The 23,653-nt window shown below is 40.8% G+C and overlaps 1 pseudogene across 1 annotated transcript in view; it reads left to right on the forward strand.

Moving 5' to 3' along the window:
• Positions 1–23,653, forward strand: part of LOC145425145 (NACHT, LRR and PYD domains-containing protein 12-like) — a 363,340-nt pseudogene that overhangs the window by 189,243 nt on the left and 150,444 nt on the right. The gene's annotated exons all lie outside the window — the stretch shown is intronic.

Consider the following 23,653-nt stretch of genomic DNA (forward strand, 5'->3'; position numbering starts at 1 on the left):
AATCCTGTGGTAGAAAAACATTATTAAGTTGTGTCCTGCTGTAAATCACGTGATCAAATCACATGATTAACCCTCTGCTGTAGAAAAGTAATGTAAATGTTAGCGCTGCGCAGGTGTGTACACACTTTCTCACAGTGACGTCTGCATTGTGAGTAATCAGTGTTGGGGAGTAACGGAATACATGTACCGCCGTTACGTATTTAGAATACAAAATATGAGTAACTGTATTCCGTTACAGTTACCGTTTAAAAAGGTGGTATTCAGAATAAAGTTACTTTGTTGAAATAAATGGATTACACTGCGGTACTTTCCTGTTTCATTTTGTCGCGGGTCAGGACTGTTTGGGTTTTGTTTGACAGCTACGTTCTGTCGTTCCAGGCGGCAGCGTTACGGTTGCCATGGTTACAGGGCGACGCTCTCTCTCTCTTTCTGCGACTGTGTGTTTCCTGGGTGAGAGAGCGCCTTTTCGTTGTTGTTGTTGTGCTAAGCTAACAGGCAGAATGCTACAAGCATAGCTCTAAAGAATGCAGCATCATGGGCAGTATAGTCCGTGCTGCAGGGAGAATGGACTGCCATACACGTTATGTGTCTGTGAGCGCGAGGAGGGAGAAAAAGGCGAGTGGAAAGGTACGAGTTGTCGTCGAGGAAAAACGGGAGCTGGAAACATGTAAATATAATAATAACCACTGCAGCCAAGAAGAGTGCCTGACGAGCCCAGTTGTAAGTAAGCTATTAAGACTCGACTGTACACCGTGTTCGTGTTTTCCTCCGAAAACAATAAGTTCCGTTGGAGCAGTCTTTCAACGCCTCTCTCTGTCTCTCGCAAGAAAAATTGACCCACACAACAAAGTAAAGCTATTTTTCGGCTACGAGCCGACAGGGACCCCGCCGTATTAGTCAGAGGTCCCTTTACTACAGTTCGGAGTCGCGGACCTTCAGTAATAGTAATAAATCACACAGCAATAGTACATTCACGTTGTTGTAAAAAGCATGATAATATATTAAGTATTCCAAAGTATTCAGAATACGTTACTGTCATTGAGTAACGTAACGGAATACGTTACAGAATACATTTTGGGGCATGTATTCTGTATTCTGTAACGGAATACATTTTAAAAGTAACCTTCCCAACACTGTGAGTAATACAGGATCATGAATAACACACTGCTGGTAAATTCACAGACACACAGAAAAATTACAGCTAAAAGCTTAAATTTGCAGAGTTCACACAGTCATGTGACCCAAAGTTTCCTCCTCTGGTCTCCTGCTGCTCCTGCAACAAAAGATACACACAGAGATACATCCACCCCTTTGTCACATCTGGGTGGGGGTTAACCTTTGCATAGTGGTGTTAAGTCAGTCAACTCTTGTCAGCTTTCAGCAGTCCAGTCAGTTCCCCATTTTTACTCATTTTTTATTCATTTATTCATTCAGTGCTGATAGTGGAATCTATCGTCGCATTTCGTTTCCATCCTCAGCAATATGACGCCATTTCAAAAAAAGAAAAAGAATTTCGACTGGATCACCGCTGAATCCTTTCAGACAGGGACTCGCTTCCTAATTGTCCCAATAAGTGGCTTTCTCCTGAGCCCATTTTAATTTTGGAGAAACTCACTTTGCAACCGTTCCCAACAACATCTTGTGTAGTTCTTCCTGTTCAAATGTTCAGATGTGCTTTAAATGACAGAGATTTAGCAACAAACTTTCAGTGCACTGTGAAAGTAACACAATAAAAAGGAAAAAAGAAAGAAAGGCCTTGTTAAGTCATGACACGTGTTCTTCATCCCAGGAGGGGAAATCATACCAAACCTAACTGGCAGGTTCAACTTTGCAACAAAAGACAAATCATCAGCCAGATTAATCTCAAACATTCATCCACTCAGCCACACACCTCACACCACACAACATAACCCTGTTGTCTCATCACATAACGACTTTCTTCCCATGTAACCAAATGTGTGCCATGTTAAAACTTCTTCACACATCAGAAACTCAACAATCAGCTCACTCATTCAAGACCCCTCATCAGCATCCTGTTTTCTCCTCTATGATGCAACCATCTGTCCTCCAAAATAATATTCGTCCACTAGTCTATGTGTCACTTTCATCTTACTAGTGACTTGGACACGATGACAAACAGAATCTCATGCTTCATGAGTCAAATTGTTGTCGTGTTGAACAGATTCATGTACTGATCGTCTCCAGAATGTTAGAAGAGCTTCAATGAATCATTAGAAACAACTTACAGCTGCACAGTTGTGTCAAACCAATCTTTGTGTCATTGTGGGATTTTTGTGTTTCTACATGTGACACACGTCTAAAACATGCACACAATCTGAACACAAAACAGGGACATTTGTTACCACAGCCAGATGCTGAGAGCCATTTACTTGTAGTCCTGTGTCTATATATATGTACCATTAGATGTTATTGGAATGAAATGATTGTCAGCTTTGATAGTTTCATGTATGTATGACGGTGAAAAAGCCGTCGGCCTCTGGAAGGAAACAGAAGACATTTTTCAGAGGCTGCAGCAGATTTCTTTGATTTGGGGCCTTTTTCAGCTTTATTGGACAGAGCAGTGAAGATAAGTGACAGCAAAGCAGAGGGAGAGAGAAAGGGGGCGTGGCCCGGGTCAGAATCAAACCAGGCCAGCTGATCTCCACCTCGTGGCACATGGTCACCTGCTCATCCTAGTGAGCTCCACCAGCAGCCCTTTCACACACTTTACACTGTCAAACACTGTGTGTGGACCTCAGCTAACAACAGGCTACATTTAAGTCTGGACTACATGCTTTTATATTGAGGAGATTTTTCACTGTTTTTATTCCATCAGCAGCTCAACATCATGAGCAGCTTTGACATAAAGACATCAAACTCAAGCTGACTTTAAACTACTTTTAATACAGGGGCTCAAAAACAACAACATCTTTATTATATATCAGGACAGAAAGTCATTTCATCTCAAATGGAAAACAGCTTTATTTGGAATAACCAGCACTATCAACTGGTTTGGGATCTCCACCAGTTTCATGTCTTTGCAGCTTCTCCAACAAAGTTCCTGTAAAATCAGCATGTTTGTCTTTATTGGTTTGATAGTGATTGATTATTCAGTCCCAATCTGCTGTCATCTAAAGAACAAAATGATGTTTCTATGGGTCACAAAGCTCCAGATGTTGTCGGCTTCACAAAGAAAACAAAGAACTTAAACACAAAGTGTTTGGAGCCAAAATGTTCCCAAGCTGCTCTTTTTGAAATGGCAGAGGTACAGTGGTGTCTAACAGCACACTGTGGAAGGCAAACATGTTATTGTTGGATGAAACTTCATGAATCCTTTGTAGATTTGAGCTGTTGGAGCCTTTCTTTTCTCTTCAGGTGTACAGATGCTGAGGAGGCAGGTGAAGCAGGTGGAGCTGTTGTGATGCTGGCAGAGGGTGTGTCTTAGTAACTCTGTGAGGCAGAACTGGATCCAACATTGTGGATGTGTTGATGTTGGAGCCATTAAGAGTCTCTGGCCACACTGTAGGATTTCCCTTTGATCCACTGTGGGGGCATTTTGGAGTCTGTCAGTGAAACTCTTCATGTTTGTGTTTGACTCCAGTTTATAGAAACAGAGAAATGTGTCATGCTTTTGTTCGGCCTCCACAAATATACACATTTATTCATTGGTTGGACTTTTTGTAAGGAGACACATTGCAAACCATGTTAATAAGATCTTGTTGTTTCCTGTGGATCCGACACAGAGAGTGGACTTCAGACAGAAAGCGTGGAAGAGATTTTAGAGGCCGTGTGTGGCAACAGGAAGTTTCTGTATGTTTGCTGATCTTACATGTGGAAAACAACACGTGATGTTTGTGGAGTTCTACAATGATTGCAGCTGCCGTCATAGGCAACTCTCGCATTTAAGTTCATTTTATTAGATAGTTAAGTTTGAAACAATAAGTAGTTGAAACAGGGGCGATTCTAGGATCAGAGCTTTGGGGGTGCTGAGCACCAGGAGAGCTGCCCAGCCAGGCAAGATAAACTTTACATGTCACAATGAGACTTCTTCCCCATCTCTGTCAGTCCCTGCATCCCTAAATGCCTCCAGTTGTCCCGAGTTCTCTCTGACTGTCTCCTTGGTGCATTTAAACCCCTGTTCCTCCCTGTCCTCATCGTCTGTTGTCTTCGTCTCCATTATCAGTCATCATCATTTTACCATCTCTGTGCAAGTCTGCAAATTTCTTTATTAAATCATAAGATTCTTAAATTCATCAAGTCTCTCTGTGCCTGGGTCCTCGTCACAACACATGACATCACTGTTTTGTACATTTTAACACAATTTAATCCCAACATTTGTGAAAGAAAAGCAAAACACTATTTTTGAAAAGTCTGTAACAAAACCATCAAATCTGATAAAGGTTATTTAAATGCTGCAAAAGAAGAATGGATTAGAATAAAAGAAATACATATCCTAACCTTAATTACTGGGGGAGAATAATGAATGATGCTCACAGTGAGTAAAAAGTAAACTGAGTGCATTTGTTGGACAGAGATTCACTTTTAATGTGTTTGTATAATATAATACAGATGCATAAAAAACACTCCCGAAACAGAATAAATTATTACAAATAAATTATTACAAAATATTTTAAAAATATATAAAAATGGAGGCAACTTTGCCTGTGGTAGAATGTATACAATGTATGAAAAAATCTTTACTGCAGATGCTAATTTTACTAATTTAATAATACTAATTTTGTGTTGTAAGATTTATGAGTTTCATGCTTTCATAGTGGTCCTTAGGAGAGCTTGACATTTTTATCAGGTGGTCCACACTGTAAAAAGTGTGAGAAACACTGATAAGTGTCTGTGTGCTTTTGGAAAACATTTAAAGCTGCAGTACAGAATCTTTGAAACAAGCTTAAAACATTTTTAGAAACAGAGCTTCTGCTTCTCTTTGCAGCTCCTCACTCCACCAGGGCTGTTTGGTGCTTTCTGATAGTGTGCAAATGTGGTGCACGTACCGCGGCAGTCATACAGACAACTGGACGGTCCAAAAGTTAGCCGACCTATTACTGGCTGAGGTTTTAGTAGAGTTGTGGCTGAACCACATAAAAATATATAATTAATTTTAATCTCCCCGATCAATGATCATGTTATGTTGGAATGTTGTTAAAGAGGGTCAAACATGTTTCAACCCAGTTTGTTTTGCAGATTCTGTACAGCAGCTTTAATATAGGGAGGACACAACTTCCAGATTGTGAGTAAAATCAGGTTTTTTTTCTTTGTCAGTTTAACAGTTTGTGTTGTGCCTGTCACTGCTCCCTGTCTGTTTGCTTACCTGCTTCTTCCTGACCTTGTGCTTCTCCTCACGTTCCTCTCTTTCCTCTCTCCCTCTTTGGACTGACAATCATACACAAATAGATTGTATTCAATTAGATGAAAAATTACATTAATATGAAAAAAATACTATAGGGCTTTGGAGCGTGATGTCACGGGGGTGGGCGTGGAAAGGATTTTGGCCCGATCTGCCATTTTGGGGGTCTAACGCAAGTGAAAAGGGAGCGAAGTCACACACAACAGCCATGGTTCATATTTGCTGTGTGGTCGGCTGCAATGTTCGATCACACGACCGGCAAGAGAATAAGCTTGAAAATGATTTATCTTTTCATTCTTTCCCAACCTGGAAGCAACATGAGGCAGCTCGTGTATCGATGTTACCAAACGAAGGCGTCCAGCCTGGATAGCAGCTGTGAGACGAGCTGACGTGCAGCTCTCTTCCATCTCCAAATATCTGTTGGTGCTCCTGACATTTTCATTCCGGTAAGTTCTAAATATGTTCATATCTCTCTTTATAGTCTATTAGTTTTATTTTCTATGCGCTCTGAGCTCATAGCAAATTAGAACAAACATCCTACTGAGTGATTTTGCAGAACTACCTTCTATTTATAGAGTTGCTAATTATTTGGCATTATTGCAGCAAACCAGCCTATGAAATGGATGAAACATCGTGACTGAGTTCCAGCGCTACACAAGGGACCTGCTTCAAACATACCACCATGCCAATCAGATTACTTCTTCCATGTGAGGGTGAAGAGGTGACCCTTCTGGATAAGATGGTGAAGGTTTGCTGCGTTTTGGTGAACAGTGTGATAATAAAACCAGGGAAAAATGAAACCTGCTCCTGTTAAATATTCTTAAGTCTTGTGCTGTTAAAATTGCTGTATTTTTTCAAAAGATACAGTAAATAAAGTAATGTTAGTAGTGGGTGATATCATGTAAACACTCATGATTTTGTGTAAACATTTTGTCATTTGTAAACTATAAATGACATGGATTCTACATTGGAACTGATGTGATGCTCTATAAAGTGGTTTTAATAAAAAAAAAGAGGCAAAATTAGTTTGTTTCTTTATTCAACATTTGAGCAGTGGGACTCAGTCAGTAGATATTCAGTAAATGCAAATTATTTACACGGCAGTGCACTACAGGCATAAATCTAGACCCCTAGATAAAACATTATGGGTCATTCCCACAACCCACAGCTTTACTGTGTTCCAGCAAAGTATCCAATAGCAGTGACAACTCCTCCACAGTAGCAGGTGGGATTTTTCTGTTTTGAGGACGGCTCCTTTTACCTGTCACTACAGATGGTCTGTTTATGTTTTGATCAAGAGCCTTTTTTTGGGCAGCTGAAGAGGAGATGTCATGGTCCTGGGCCATGATGGCCCAGTATTCTTAGTTTTATGTATCTTTGTATTTCAGTTCCCTGTTTAGGCTCTGTTTCCTGAGTTGCCCTGTTGTGGTGTTCCCTGAGTGCTTTCCCTTTGTGACTCTCACCCCCTGTGTGCCCCTCTGTGTATCTGTGAGCCTTCGTCTCTCCTTATGTTTTATTCCATGTTTCCCCAGCCCGTTATGTCTGTGTTTTTCCCCGTGCTCTCTCTCCTCCTGTCTGAACCTCTGTACTTCCTGTTTGACTCTGCCCGTCTCCCGTCAGTGTCTCATTATGGTTATCTGTGTCAGCTGTGTTCCCCGTGTGTTCCCACTTTCCTCGTTAACCCTCTGTGTATTTCTGTCTGCGTCTCCCTCTGTTCGGCGTCGCGTTCTCCCTCATTGCTGTGTGGATTCCCTGTGTCTCCCTTCGAGTGTTAGTTTATTGATTCCCAGTTTAGTTGAGTTCTGTATTTCCTGTTCTGCCTGTCAGCAATAAAGCTGCTTTTGAGTTCATCCCCGTGTTTGTGAATCTTGCGTTTGGGTCCTCCTCCCGCCTGCCACACAGCCGTACCATGACAGGAGAAGTATATCTTATGGCTTATGGTCTATCTTATGGCTGTATCTTGGTATTATTATCCAGCAAAACCCAGTATGCAGGTTCATCTGTAACAGTCCTTGTGCCACAGATCAACACTGTTGCTTCTACATTAAACAGAAGAGAAGCGACATGGCTGCAGGTCTCTGCGACTCCGGCCATACAGCTGCAGCGGGCGGCTTCAACCTTCCCTGTGATGCTCACAGTGACCCATGGCTGCAATGCTGGTTCATTCAGTCTTAGAGTGCAGGACCTGAAACACACACAGACAAAGTTCATTTAAAGACAAGAACTATGAGCCAAGGCCGACGTAAATATGTTTTATCTACTTTATCATAAATGTAACAAAGTGTTTAGAAAGTTAGCACATACATGTCATTTTTCATTTCTTTATGTGTCCATCTATAGAACGCTGCATGTTATAGTGTAAATCTGCCTGTTCTCTGTCAGAAACCTGCCTGCAGAAAATGAACCTAAAGCATGTAATGCAAGGATGTCATCACTTTCAAGATGGAGAAAGCATAAAGTGACAATTATGAATCACTTAATATGATAAGGAGATTCTGCAGGTCATTAATCAATGTATAAAACTAAAATAAAATGTATTTTTAGTGACACAGGATACAAACATGGAAGCAAGATGTATAATTAGGATTATTTATAATAAATGTGAATTAATTAGTGCAATTTCTTTAACCATAAAGAATAACTAAATCCTTCAGGACAGTGTCTCATCAATGCACTGAACTCACTGTTATCCCTCTAACAGCCTCCACATGTTCTCACTTTCCCCTCATGAATGAATTTATGCTGCACTAATCTGAATGTTTGCAGGGAAATCAAACGCATTTCACTCGCAGTACTCGAGCTGACTTACCTTTGTTTGAATGACGACTTGTACGCGCTGACTCCACAGACAAGGTACGAAAATATGTCAGGCTACGTCAGTAGCGCTTGGTCTTCAGGGTTTCTACTCCACGGCCGTATGTCATACGGGTCCACATTTCCAATGCACGCTATTTTCTGCAAGTACCGCAGCTTCGCCTCTGGACGCAATCGGTCTCTATACAGTTCATTCTCTTTTGAGAGGCTCTTAAGCATCTTTCTTGTAGTCGTCGTTCCAACACAGTGTGTTTGTTTTGATTCGTAGACCCCGAAAATGGCGCTGCGCTCCCACAATGCATTGCGGCGTGACGTCAACTCCAAAGCTCTATTAAGATCACTAACAAAAAGTCCTCTCTCAGTGTACTTTCAACCAAAAGGCAAATAACCCAACCACATAAAAGATATAAATACTGAAACACTGATCCAACATTATTCTTGATTGACGGATCATTTGATTTTACACTTTTACCTGAATGTGGCTCCCTTTTTTGGAAAAAACTTCCTTATATCCATTATGAACCTGGCTGTCTCTCTCTACACAAACACACACACACAGACACACACACACACACACACACACACACACACACACACACACACACACACCAGGAGTTATAAGGTTAATGGGCATCCAAATCCAAGATGGCGCCGCGTATGGATGCCCTGGTGCTTCAGTGCGTTACTTCTGTTTTGTTTTTGTGCATAACTTCTGTGTCTGGGCACTCCTCTGGATATTCTTACACCAGAGAAGAGCTTCTTAACCACAGGACTACAACACCTGTGGATTTACTTCCAATATTTGTCGCATCTGCGGCAGATTTACTGCAGACTCTGATCAGGAAAGTGAGACGCCGAAAGAGAGGAAAGCGAGCCGGCGCACTCGTGCGTTTGAGGAGACGCGGACTGCGAACTGCTCTTCCTGGGATCTTCCTTTCCAATGTACGCTCACTCAGGAATAAGATAGATGAGCTGGCCCTGATGAGAAGCATGAACAGAGACTTTGCCTCCTCCTGTGTCTTATGTTTTACAGAGTCGTGGCTCTGCGAGGACATCCCAGACTGCGCGCTAAAGCTGGAGGGCTTTCATCTGCTGCGTGCGGACCGGCAGGCCTCTCTCTCTGGTAAGACCAAAGGTGGAGGTCTCTGCTTCTACATTAATAGTGGCTGGTGCACAGATGTAACAGTGATTGCTCAGCACTGCTCTTCCTCTCTGGAATACCTTTTTATTCACTGCAAACCGTTTTATTCTCCGCGGGAGTTTGCTTCATTCATCCTGGCCGCTGTTTACATCCCGCCAGACGCAGATGCGCAGGCAGCTCAGTGCGCACTCGCGGAGCAGATACTGCACATGGAGCGGACATTCCCGGACTCTCTCATTATTGCTCTTGGGGACTTTAACAAAGCCAGTCTGAGCCATGAGCTTCCCAAATACAAGCAGTATATTAAATGCCTGACCAGAGAGGAGAGAACATTAGACCACTGTTACAGCACGATCAGCGGGGCCTATCGCGCGGTGCCCCGCGCTTCACTTGGGCTTTCTGACCACGTCATGATCCACCTAATCCCCGCGTACAGACAGAGGCTGAAGCTCTCCAAACCTGTCCTGAGGACCAAAAATGTACATTGACCAATAAATCATAGCTGGCACTGCAGTTTATGTCCATAAACATGGACAGCCAGGGAAATACCTCGAGGTGTTCCTCCTCCATTTGTCTGATAAACACCAAACAGTGTTTTATAAACAGGAAATGTTGTTCTTGTGTCATATAGTAAAAGAAAATACTCACATGTATATGTGAGGACGGCACACACACGGTGTCGTATATGAAATTCAGCTTGATGTTCTTGTCCTGGTATCTTTTCACCAGCTCACTGATGACATACGTTGGATCTGCTCGCCTGTTTAAAAAAAGATCATCTCAATGGTTTCGAGTCAATAAGAGAAATAATATTTTTGGGAAACATTTGGTGACATTGTTGACTGTAGGTTAATGACGTAAGAATTGATTAACAACTCAGCGTTCTCCATGAATCATGTTCAAAAACATAAAGGGAATTTCATGACGACAGGAGGCTCCAAATACACCAGTTACACCAGTTACACCAGTTACATCCTGTGTTTTTGGCTGGTTTTGTGACTGAAATAAATTTCCGGCTTTAAAGTTGCTACAATCCTAATTACAAAAGGAAATAGTAGTCCTCAATCAGCCATAATAACTTTAACATGACAGAAATTATCTTTAAAATAAAATAAAAAATAGGGGTGTGTGTGTGTGTGGGGGGGGGGGGGGGGCACTCAACATCTGCACATTCAAAAACATCTGTTTCCATCACAAATACTTCAAATGTTGTGTTAAGGTTCAAAAATATTGGGGGTGGAGACAAGAGAAAAACCACAATAACAACACTGGTCCGGTCGGGTTGAGTCAAACGATGATTTTTAATGATCACACACGTGGGAGATGGACACTGATGCAGACAGCCTCAAAATCTCAAAATGGTGGAGCATTGCTCAAACTTTTATAACCTCTGGTGTCTCCACCTTATCATACAAAGCATAAACATTCACATGCCTTCTCACACACAGCACCTAAGCTACGACCTTGGCTCCCTGTTTATCTGCTCCTGCTGAGATGGGGCAGAAAACTCCAGTATGTTCTGTTCTCTTCTAATCAGACAAATAAGGCGATGACTTTCTGCAAACAGTATTTCTTATAACTCAGCAGTATAATGCATCATAAAACAATATCATTCATTCACAATAAATCAACAGTTTAATATAATGCACATCAGTTTAACTAATGCAATAGTTATCAGCTTCTTCTAATTCAGGAGAATAATGCAAACTAAAACTACATAATAATTCACAATCTTTAATTAGGGGTCTAACATGGCATAAAATAATATTAGAATCTAACAATTCCCCCTGATGAGGTCATTAAAATAATGACCTCACCAACACCCTTCAATTCAGTGTGGCCGGGTTCATCTCTTCTCACTCCTGAGGTCCTTTGTCCCCCTGAGGGGCGAACCATATGTGGGATGACCTCTATGTTTGCGCAGTTCAGATGCAAGAAAAACTATGATTCCAACAATAGCAGGTCCAGATGACACTCCCCAGGTCTCCCACAGCTTTTAGCCTTTATTTTATTGCTGCAGCTACCAGTGTCGTCCAGTTGGGTGATCCTCTGCTCTTCATTCTTCAACCTTAGGGGTTAGACAACCCTTCAGTCGTGGCACAGATCAGGGGATTATTCTGCCCCGATTTCAAACAACGATCTGTGTATCCTCCAGAAAAAAGGAACAGGAAGGTGTTCCCTTTTTTGCCCAAAAGCCTCTCGAACTTCGTTGGTCTGGTGTTCCCGGATTTCCGCCAACCCCTTCATGGTTATTGCTGTGTTTATGGGATCCATCCTTTTGTGGTGACTAGCTGGAGCCCAAACGCCATGACCCTTGGACCCAGTTGGTGTCTCGGCAGTCACTGTGTCTGTCTCTGCTACGGAGGATCCTCGCATATCTGTGACCTCGTCTGGTGTCTGTTCCTTTCCCTGTAAGAGACAGAAAACCAAAACACCTCTCTTCCTAACCCTAATAATCTAATGTTGTTATCTACTGACCTTCTAGTGATTCAGAATTGGTCTAAAACATTCAGAATGTCCCAGGGACTTATTCTAATCATATCCTATGTGTGTGTAAGCGTGTTTGCATTTAGCCCTCTGCACTCAAAGTCAATACCTACAATATATCAGTCCGGACAGTCATGCCGAACGAAGCTTATGACCTTCAAAAGATCGAGTGCCAACTCGTTATAAGCACATTTGCAAAGTGTGTCTGAAAATTATTGAAACCCTCTCTTTTTAACAAAGACAAAGAAATTAACAAATCTTCTAAACGCTATTCAGTTCATTTCAATGATTAATGATTAAACCTGAAAGTGATAGTTTATGCTTTTTTCACTGATTCTCTAAAAGGTCCAGAAACTTCTCGGACCGCTATTAGCTTAAGCTTTACCATACCTAAGGTATTAAATACACAAATCAAATTATAAAATGTTCAAATAATCCTTGTTTGATGTTAAAGCTCAACTCCCCCCCTCCCCCTTTTTTGATACATTCCAATGTGTCAAATCAACAGAGCTAGAACATTAAAAAAAAAAAAAAGTTAGGCAGCTACAAAGTTTCCCAGACTCTTAAGGTGATCCGCGTGTAATGTTCTGACTCAGGTATTTAATATTTTAATACATGTCGTTTAATTAACTGCCACTACTTAAACTAAACTTAGAGACATAATGGAAGAAAAAATCACAAAGAATAACATGATATCAGTGTTTTGTAAGCGCGTGCGGCCTTCTATGCTCGAAGCCTTTCCCCTCAATAGATCAGTCAGACATTCGCGCTGACTGTAGCTTTTAACCCTTATTAACTTGAGCACAACCCTACAATGAGCAACAAGTTGCAATATGTATGAAAATGATCATGGGTACACCTGCAATGAAAAATTATATCATTATCCTAACACCTGTAAACAGAAGATTCATCAGAGGTTATAACAATCACAGGAACACAGATGTTAGTATAAAGTCAAAAGTTTCAATAAATGATCATCGATGCGATGCTTGTTGCATGATTCTCAAACAATAATAATGCTGACATTGAAAATAACAGTAAAACACCCCCTTTTTTTTCCCATTTTACTTGACCCATAAACGTTTATAAATGACTCTTTTACTCTTAATTTTATTTCCCCCTGTTCTCCCCTTACTGACCACAGCAGGGGGATCTTAGTTTTGAATCAGCCATGAATCCAGCTCACCTAATTCATCAGTGAGCTCCACCATCACTGGCGTCTGACAGGGTGGCGCTGCATACTCTTCCTTTAATGAGTCTGTCCTCCTTCCATGCCCTGGTAACTGGTCCATCCAGAGCCATATGATCTCAAAATATACATGCAACAAGCCAAACCACACCTCGGTCACACCAACTCTCTCCCGCCCCGAAGATGTCCAATGCCATCCTAGTATGGACTGTCAAAAGTGGCTTTAACGCTGACTGTCCTGACAATCCATCTCATACATTTCCTGGTCAGATTTGCCAATCTCTGCACCAGGGTTTTAAACGTTTCACCATTTTCATTAGTTGTTATTTTTTATTTAGTTTCAACTCCAGATTTTCAATTTTTACCAGTTGTAATTAGTTTTTTCCAATTCTTTGCTAGTTTAGTCTAGTTTTTATTTTCTAAAAATCCTTAGTTTCAATTTAGTTTTATTTGTGTTTTGCAAAAATTAAGTGTAACAAAATCTCAGTTCCATCATATCAATCATGCTCTTCTGGTTATCCTTGGGTATTGAGACTATTAACTCTTGCCGCACCAAGTGTTCCTAATTTTGGTTGAAGTGAATTGATAACCTTTTGAAGGCGATTGTTTCACACCTTTATTTAGATGTCCCAGTCCTGTTATCTCGGGATACATCACGCTGCCTCATCTGGGGTTAGCTGTTTTCGGGGGATGCGGGTTGAGTGGGGGAGCTCTTCAAGGAGGGGGAGAGTACTCCCCCTGATGGGGTCTTCTAGGTAAGCTAGGTTAACCTTCTTGTGTGAGCTTTTCAAGTGCACTTTAAGGTTTGTGGGATTTTTCGTGTCATAAATGTCCCTCATGACCCCCTGATGACCCAGTATTTCATTTTTGCACACTGTAGTACACATTTAGTTTTTGCTTGTAGCTCTCATACTCTACTTGCCACTCCTCTAAGTCCTGATGTTTCTTAGAGAGGACAACAGTACCTTTAAAATTATATGACATGTGTGGGGGTGTGGCCTTGCCAATTGTTTTTCCCACCTTTTCAAAATGGCTGGCGTGCCCACAAGCACATTTTATGGAAGAAGGAAAGGTAAGCTTGATATTTACATTTAAGATGTTTTGTTAAACTCAGATTTTTATTTTATTCAAAAAATAAACATCTAGTAAATAATTTGAGGGGTCTTTGAGAATTAGGCTTATTTTGTTTCACAGGGAACATGACTAATTTATTAATGTGTGCTCTACACATTGGGACTTCATACTTATATTTATTTCACTTTTTCCCAATAGACAACTTTTGACAAAGGCGGAGAGAATTCTTAACAGAATTATTGAGGGAGATCCAAACATAAATTTTTTCAAAATATGAGAGGGTCAGGACCCACTAGAAGCCACACAAAGATTATCGAGATGCAGTGGCAGATGTAATAGAGAAAAACACAGGGCCACCTAAAATCTGTCATCCTATCTGGTGCAAAACCAACATGTAGGAGAATCAGGAATTTTCGATTTTGGGTTAAAAATAAAATATGGGTAAAATGCAGAAATCTTTTCCAGTAAAGTAAAAAATGAGAGTCGCAGCTATAGCTGAATCCACAACACCTAATTGTTTCTACAAGATCACGTCGTTGCTAAAAATTATCAGTGATCTCAATGTGCGAAAAGAACTCACAGTATCTGGAGTTCAGGCTCCTCTTGGCTGAAATGGTTAACAGTCCAAGGCATTTCAGTTGTAGAATGGTTGCAACAGTAAAACATATGTGAGATGTGGGAAGTGCCAAATGTTCCTTTGTGTCTCCAAATAAAAATAAAAAATCACAGTACTTCTTCAGATATCATAAATGAATTGACTTTTGTGAAATAGAAAGCCCAGTGCAATCACTTGTTCCTGAACCAATGGCTTACAGCTAGTGAAGTGTCAGTGACTTCTAAGTTGGTCCCTGATCTACATTTTTATGATATTGTTATATAAATAAGTTTTAATATCCTGCTTACAAAAATTTCAATGGAACATGTAATCTTCTTAAATAGCTCTTGACTGTTGTTAGTTTCACATTCGTGATCAATGAACTCCCCTTGTGCACTGTAGTGCACATGTTATAAAATTTAAACAAAATTAGTTAAAAACGATTTTGTTTTTGTAATGTGTTTATTTTACCATCCCAACACTTGATTTATCTTAAAAAGAAAAAAGAAAAAAAGAAAAAGAAAAAATGAAAATACTTATCAATGCAACTAAACACATTTTGCTATAAATCCAGTTAATTTTAGTTAATTTTGTGAACATTCATTACAGTATTAGTTAGTTTTCCTTTTTGTTTTGATTTTATTACCGTTAACGCAAATTTTTCCACTTCTAGTTTTCGTTATTTCATTTGTTGTCTTTAATAATAATAATCTTCTCTACTCCCTTGAATAAACATACTTAATATGATCAACATTTTTGCTGTGTATCAATTCACTTTTTTTTTTTTGAATCAAATGCTCCAGCCTTATGTGGTTTGTGACATGTGTTGATCTAAACCTCCACTCTGTCTCTAAATGTTTGAAGAATTTTTTAAGTTCAGGGTCAAATTTTTGAGAATTTGACCATAAGTGAAAATTATGGCGTTATCACCCCCTTTCGGGATTACCTTTTTCCAGTTTTGATGATATTCCTCCCCATTCTCTATTTTTTGCAAGTACCCCTCTTCGGTGGCGAGAAACTGTTGGTGTGATCAAGCGGGTGCTGTAAAAACAAAAGCTCAGGACAGAACAGTCACCAGTCATGTACTTCATTCAAAATTAACAAATATCAAGCTTCATATTGATCCTCTGAGTGTAATGGTACATTTTAATTTGCACTTCTCAAAACTAAAAACAATATTTTCTTTATTTTACTCTTGTTCTTGTGCAGCACCACCCCTCAGCACATGCCCCTGTTATTTTATCTTACATTTAAATTGTTGACTACTTCAAGAAAGCACCCAAAAGACGGGGACCAGGCTTTATCATTACATATCTCCATTTTTAGTGTGGCTGTCTATCATTCCCCTGTTATCCATAGACCTCGGTGGAGGTTTTTTTTTTTTTTTTTTTTTTTTACCTCTAAAAAATTAATTGACTTTTTACAGTGACCCACTATGGTTAATAATAACATGTTCAGTCATGAGTGGAATCAAACCTTTTCTTCACTTTAGCATTCAACATTCCCAACCATATAATATGATACATTAATTAAAACACAGCTACTAAAACACAATTTTCTTAATGTAAACATCAGTAACTCAAAATTAGCAACTAAAGGGTTAAGTCTGCAGTTCACACTGCTGTGAAGCTACAGCTCTTTAATCTCTGACCTCCTTCTGTTCTTGCAAAAACAAAACAAAGCAAGACAAAACCTCCACCCTTCTTCTACAGGCTGGGTGAATTGTCTGTGGACATTCAATAATCCTAAAGTCAGCACCATTTTTGTCTCAGTATCAAGTCAGTTAAACTTTTAGTCGTCAGTCCATCACAGTCCAGTCACATGCATACATCCACACACATTCATACCAGATATTGCTGATAATGGAGTCTCACGCGCAACCTATTCAAGCCTCCATCACCAGCAAGATGACGTCATCATTTTAAAGGAAACAGTTCCGTGTTTGTTTTTCCTTCTTTGGACTGGATTGACTCGCTGCAATCCTTTTAGGCTTCAGGATCAGTGTCCCATATAAGTGAATTTTCTCCCAAGCCCATTATAATCATGGAGAAAAAATACTTTGCGACTGTTTTCAGTAAGAATATTTTATAGCGCTTTAAAGTTCAGTCTCTCAGGCCTGGAAATAAAGAGCTGATTTGTTAAATCAGGAACTCACAAAATACCAAAATATCACCACCGGTGGATCACACCTCTGATGTTCTTATCTCAGTGCACTGTAACAAAAGAAAAAACAGACGTAAACAATAAAACACTCATATAATAACAGATACTGGGGCCCATTGCAAACATGTCCAAAGTTCAAACCATCTTTCTCTCTCTTCGAGAAAGAGAACAATCCAAACCTCACTGATAGAATCAACCTAGTGTCAAACAAAACCCAAAAATCAACCAAAACTTCACACACACTATATTTTGTGTAGGCCTACAGGCACCGTAACTCCTTTTTTTTTTCTGACTAAGACATGTTGGATTGACTTGATTCAATAGTGGACACTGGTTACACACAAATGTTTTGCTTTGGCAGAAACTTAAACCACTAAGTCAAATCAACACAACCTTTTCATACTCTCTCCGAAATAAAACCCACACCATTCACTCATCATTTTCACTCTGTACCACTGCTCCTTATCAGGCTGTGTGAAGCACAGTACACAATTCAGTGGAGGCCTCAAGCCATAAACAGACATCACGCACAGACATTGTTTTCACAACCAAACTACTTTAAACCGTGTCCCCTAAATCTACACAGATGCCCTCTGTGTGGCATGAAATGCATTTAACCCATAAACAATCAATGGCTTCTTATTGTTGTAACCGACTCCATATTCGGATGTTTGTGTGCAGCATTTGTTAGTAAAGCATTCTTCATTGCATCAGCGTGTGTGTGTGTGTGTGTCACTCTTTATTGCACAAGCTTGTAGATGTGTGTGTGTGTGTGGATCACTTCTCAGTGAATTGAATCAGCATTTTGATTTTTTGCAGGTGTATCATTTCTCACTCAATCAACGAGTGCATATGTTCATATGTGTGTTTCTCTTCATTCTGAGTCAGTGCACGTAGATGTGTGTTTGTGTGGGTGTTTATGTTCATCACTTTCCTGTTCTGGTGTTCTGGGTAAACCACGGCCTGAAGCGTGCCCTGGGGTCCTGCCCTCCTCCTTTTCAGTCCGTTTGCATCCGTTGGTGCTGCTGCTCAAAGTTCTGTCCATACTGGTTCTGGCCCCAATTGAGGCAGTGCTTTTCTCCAGTGTCCTGCATCTTCTCCTTATTCCACTCCTCCTTAGCTTGACCCTTTTGCTTCTGTAGCTCCTTCAGGGTTTTAATACGCAGCTCAATCGTCTGGATGTCAGTGTCAAGCTCCAGTCTACGCTGCTGCTCCAGCTCTTCCTCTGTTTCTCCCAGCCAAGTCAAGATTTTGTTCAGGTCAAAGTTCAGCTGCTGTCACTGCTGCTCGTTCTGCTTTGTTCTCATCTCCTTGCTGAGGTCCTGAGGCTGATTTCAAGTCCTGTGTCTGGGACTCCAAGTCTGATGGGTTCGATAATCAGCCAGCTCCTCCTGAGCCATGTTCAGTTTTCTGCTCTGATGCCTTGAGCTCTTACTGAGGGGCAGAAACCTCACAATCTTTTCCGTCCACTTCAGATTGAAGTCCATCGATGTTTTCCTTGCTTTGCTCCACGGCATTTTGCGGCTCTGCTGTTCGGCTCTTCTCAGAGGTCAGCTCCTGGCCGAGCCCCGACACCTGTGCCTTCAGCTTATTTTCTCCTGGTGTTTTGTCCATTCTGAGGTACCTCCTGACCTCAGTTACTCCTCCTGTTTCTGGCACGCCCTTTTTGCTGTCCGATGGTCATTGTTGGTCCGTCACTGTCCTGCACAGTTTTAATGCAGAGTGGTTAAGGTCAGCATTGTTTTGCTCGGCCTCTCTTGTCATCTGGGCTTAATGGGCGTCTCGTCACAGCTCTGTCAGCTGGAGCTGTCTTTTTCCATATGGCAAGAGTGTGAAGAGTGTGTGAGAGGGGTGTGTCCGATCAGGCACAATGCTGGTGGCTTTGCGAGTGCCTCGTTTTCCAAATCCAGATGTTTATTTGTCACGTACACAGCAACAGAGAGAACAGTCTGTTGTTGGGATGGCTGAGGTCTTTCACGATCTTCCTGGTCTTGGTCCAGCACCGCCTGCTGTAGATTGCGTGCAGGTCAGGGTGCTCGGAGCGGATGGTGCGCTCAGCTGATTGCACAACCCTCTGTAGAGCTTGTCTGTCTGGCATGGTGCTGTTCCCGAACCAGACAGTGATATAGCTGCTCAGGATGTTCTCGATAATTCCTTTATATAAGGTGGTCAGAATCGGTGGTGGGAGGCGGGCCTTTCTCAGTCTTCTCAGAAAGAAAGGACGCTGACAGAAATCTCCCCGTGTAGTGAAACGGGCCTTGGATTTAACTCTCTCCGTCTCTGCTGCCTGAGGTCGTTTTCCTGCAGCACTGTTGACATTTTCAAGTTGTTGTTTTGGGTCCAGCTGCTTTAGCATTTGGTCAGGGTCACATCAAAGATGGTGGAGGGGAGAGCAGGAGTCCAGGGTCAGCCTCGGCTTTTCCGGGCCGACAAAGCAGCCTGTAATCAAGCATAAAGAGAAAAAACAAAACAAAACAAAACAAAAACAAACGAACAGGAAAATGATGTTATTTTGGCTGTGTTATTCAGAGGGGGAGAAACACCGGGGCCAGGCCCTGTGTCAGCCTTCTCTCCCCCCTTTTTTTGTTTTTTCTCTCCATATTATCCACTCATGACCCGCCAAGCTGACAGGACAACACAGGTACATGTTAAAATTCTTAAGATCATGTTTAAAAGCACAAAAATGTAATTTTCTTTCATTTAGTAATCACTTGTATTAATCAATCAGCAGAAAACATGTCACAATTAGACTTTTATTAACCACTAAATTTGTTGTGTTATCACTGGTTGTGATTTTTTTTTTTTTTTGAAGTTAAGTTGTTGTCCTGCAACCCAGAGGGTTTATTTGTTAGTAGTGGATAAACTTTATTATTTAACGGCGGATGTATGTTAAGTTTCACTGTTTTACTTGCTGGAAAATCTTCAAGTGTTCATGGGTGTAAGCTTTTTCTTCATTGCGTGTATGTGCGTTTGTACATGGGCTAATTTAACGTTTTTTCTCAAACGAGGCATTTCTCTAACATGTGCCTCTCTCTCACATTTCTCTGCTTGTGTGTTTTGTTTCACCTTTTTCTTGTGATGCTCCAGGCGCCTTCCCAACCTCCACAAGTCTGTTGGCCGCAATTTTATGTGTAAAAACTTCTCTTGATTTCTCCTTTAATTCTCTGCTAGCTGCTGTCTTTTCCACAGCTTCTGATTCTTGCTGAATTTGGTTTCCATTACTATAATTTTGCTTCGGCCGCTGTGCTTGTGGGGGCAGTTGGCCCAGGCCCGTAGCCACCTGTATCAACACACTGAGAGATTTATTTAATATCATTTTCATCACTGTTAAATAGACCAGCAGGCAAGACGCCCACCTTTGCACTGCAGACTACATGCCAGTCTCCCAACACACTCCTCTCTGAGTTTCCGCTTTAAAATCCAACATCATTCACACCCTAGTCATTCAAAACCTTATTTCTAGTAACATAATCAGCAAAATCAGCGTTTTACTTACAGGCATGTATCATTGTTTGCAAATCAAAATTATAAAACTCAAAAACACGCTAAAAAGCAATATATGAACGCTTCTTCTTCATGTCTTCTAATGTTGGACACGATGTATCATGCTTCCTTGAGGTTTATTACCAACTGTAAATACCTGACCCATCACTGTGATTTGTACTTAAGAGTAAAATGGCCTTCTTTGGCCATTAGAAGACAGGGGCATTGGTACACTTTTATTTACAAAGCTATGCTTGGATTGCTGCCTCCTTATATTTGTACTTTGGTCACAAGGACAAATAGTGGTTCTTACTCCTTGCGCTCAAATGATCAGCTGCTGTTGTCTGTTCCCCTTGTCCGCACAGAGCTGGGTAAGAAAGCCTTTGTCCACTCTGCGCCTTTTTCATGGAACATGTTACAGAAAGACTGGAAACTAACTGAATTGTTGTCTTTAAATGTTTTTAAAACTAAACTCAAAGGCCTACAGACTGCCTCAATAATGTGTAATTGTTTTGTGTAATTTTAACTTTGTTTGTTCGTATGTATTTGTCTTGAAATGTGCTGCCTCTTGGCCAGGACTCCCTTGAAAAAGAGGTCTTTGATCTCAACGGGACATTCCTGGTTAAATAAAGGTTAAATAAAATAAAATTTAAAAAAAAGTCCTCTGTGCGCGTCGCCGCTCATTTGCATGTTCACACACAGTCTAAAAATAGCTCGCAGCGCTGCAGTGCGCTGTCGTCACACACAGGGTCACACAAAGCTCAGACAAAACTCTATTATTTTATATTACAAAGACGTCTTATATTTACAACCACTGACAGGCCTGACAGATTCAGCACCTAACAAATTTCGACAAATTTAAGTTAACGGGTCCAACCGAAGAAAGCTTCACTTTTTTGTAATCAATTAACCAGTATCTGTTTCCTCCAGAACAGCCTATGGCCTGAGTTCTAAAGTCCCTAACTCAATTTAACTGTGTCCAAACAAGCACATGACACCGTTTTAAACGATGAGAAGACTCGGTAACTCCTAGCTTATTTCAGGATGCCCTGAACCCCACAGATAAGCCAAACTGAACTAACCCTGTTCGCCGACAGGTCAAAGCCGCGCGTCCACGTCCAGGAGGGGGCATAACCCCCGGGCTATGTGCTTCTTAGCATCTTCCAGTGCCGTCCTATAACAATACCATAACGGGTCTCACCGAAGAAAGATAACTTTTTTACGACCAATTAAACAGTATCTGTTTCCTCCAGAACAGTTTCTGTCCTAATTTCCCTACCAAACTACCTGAGCCTTCAGCTCAATATCCAGGGACTCAAACCCAACATTATATCTGTTTCCTCCAGAACAGTTTCATATTTCTTCAACTTCATTAAACATTCTTAAGCAACTTTAACTGCATAACACACGGTGATTCTCATCAAAATCAAAACAAACACTCTACCAGTAATTTCAGTGAGTAGACTTTAATTTAGTCATATCCAATTTGGCACATTTTGGAAATAATTCAACAGGTAGTGCCTTACCTTTAGATAAGCCGGCTTTTGTCCACTCACATCAGACCACTGGCTCGTGCCTGTCCGTTCGACAACCTCGGACCGTCCAAACTTTTAAATTCCACCCCAATACCACAGGACGAGCCCCCAAGCTGTTAAGGTTCAAAAATATTGGGGATGGAAACAAGAGAAAACCCACAATAACAACACTGGTCCGGTCGGGTTGAGTCAAACGATGATTTAATGATCACACGCGTGGGAGATGGACACTGATGCAGACAGCCTCAAAATCTCAAAATGGTGGAGCATTGCTCAAACTCTTATAGCCTCTGGTTATCATACAAAGCCTAAACATTCACATGCTCTCTCTCACACAGCGCCTGAGCTACGACCTTGGCTCCCTGTTTATCTGCTCCTGCTGAAACGGGGCAGAAAACTCCAGCACACTCTGTTCTCTTCTACTCAGACAGATTAGACAATAACCTTCTGCGAACAGTATTTCTTATAACTCAGCAGTATAATGCATCATAAAACAATATCATTCACTCACAACAAGTCATCAATTTCAATGTAATGCAAATCAGTTTAACTAATGTAATAGTTATCAGCTTCTTCTAATTCAGGAGAATAATGCAAACTAAAACTACATAGTAATTCACAATCTTTAATTCGGGGTATAACATGGCATAAAATGATATCAGAATCTGACATTTTCCATGATATCAAAGGACCATTTTCATTTAGGCTTACACAATAACCTGTCATACTGCGTCTATCAGAAACATCGGATGCCCAATCTGCATCACTGTATGCTTGTAGACCCAGTTTTCCACTTGAACATTTCCTAAAACACAGTTCTCTCCCTCGACTACCTTTTAAATACCTCAAAACATGTTTCACTGCTGTCCAATCATCAACAGTTGGCGCATTGAAATGTTGTGACAGTTTGCTGACAACATAGCTTAAATCAGGTCGCGTACAATGGCTCAGATAGATAAGACATCCTACCGCTTCACGATATCTCCTCACATCTGGTAATGTCTCAAATTTATCAGAATGAGTCCATTTCTGTTCACAAGGTGTTAACCGTGGCTTACAGCTTTGCATGTTAAATCTCTTTAAAATGTTCTCAATATATACTTTCTGTGACATTGTGACACATTCTTTTTCTTGAAGAAAATCTATTCCTAGAAAATGGTTAAGTTTCCCCAGATCTTTCATTTGGAATTTAGAAGAGAGCATTTCTTTCACACCTGAAAGCACATTTTCATTATTAGCTGCAATGAGTAAATCATCCACCCACACTATGATGATTACTTTTTCACTTTCAGTGACTTTTGAATACACACAATGATCAGCAATATTTTGTCTAAATCCACAACTGCTTAAATAATCATGTAAGGTTTGATTCCAGTTACGACCCGATTGCTTCAGCCCATAAAGTGATTTCTTTAGTCTGTACACCAGTTTATTAGTCTCACTTGATTCTATCTCAAAACCTTCTGGTTGTTGTATATATATTTCTTCATTTATTGGTGCATGTAGATAGGCGGTTTTTACATCCATCTGGTGAACCAACATATCATCCTGAACCACTTTCTGCATCAAAACTCTCACACTCGATAAATTAGCAGTCGGTGAAAAAGTCTCCTCATAATCAACTCCTTTCGTTTGACTAAAACCTTTAGCCACAAATCGAGCTTTATATCTGTCTGATCCGTCTGAGTTCTTTTTAACAGCATAAACCCATTTACCCCCCACTGCTTTCTTTCCCTCTGGTAAGGTGGTTAAAGTAAACGTGTCATTCTCCTTAAGGGATTGAATTTCTTCATTCATCGCTCTTTCCCATTCT

The sequence above is a fragment of the Astatotilapia calliptera genome, chromosome 3 (assembly GCF_964374335.1).
Source record: "Astatotilapia calliptera chromosome 3, fAstCal68.1, whole genome shotgun sequence".
Lineage (NCBI taxonomy): Eukaryota > Metazoa > Chordata > Actinopteri > Cichliformes > Cichlidae > Astatotilapia > Astatotilapia calliptera.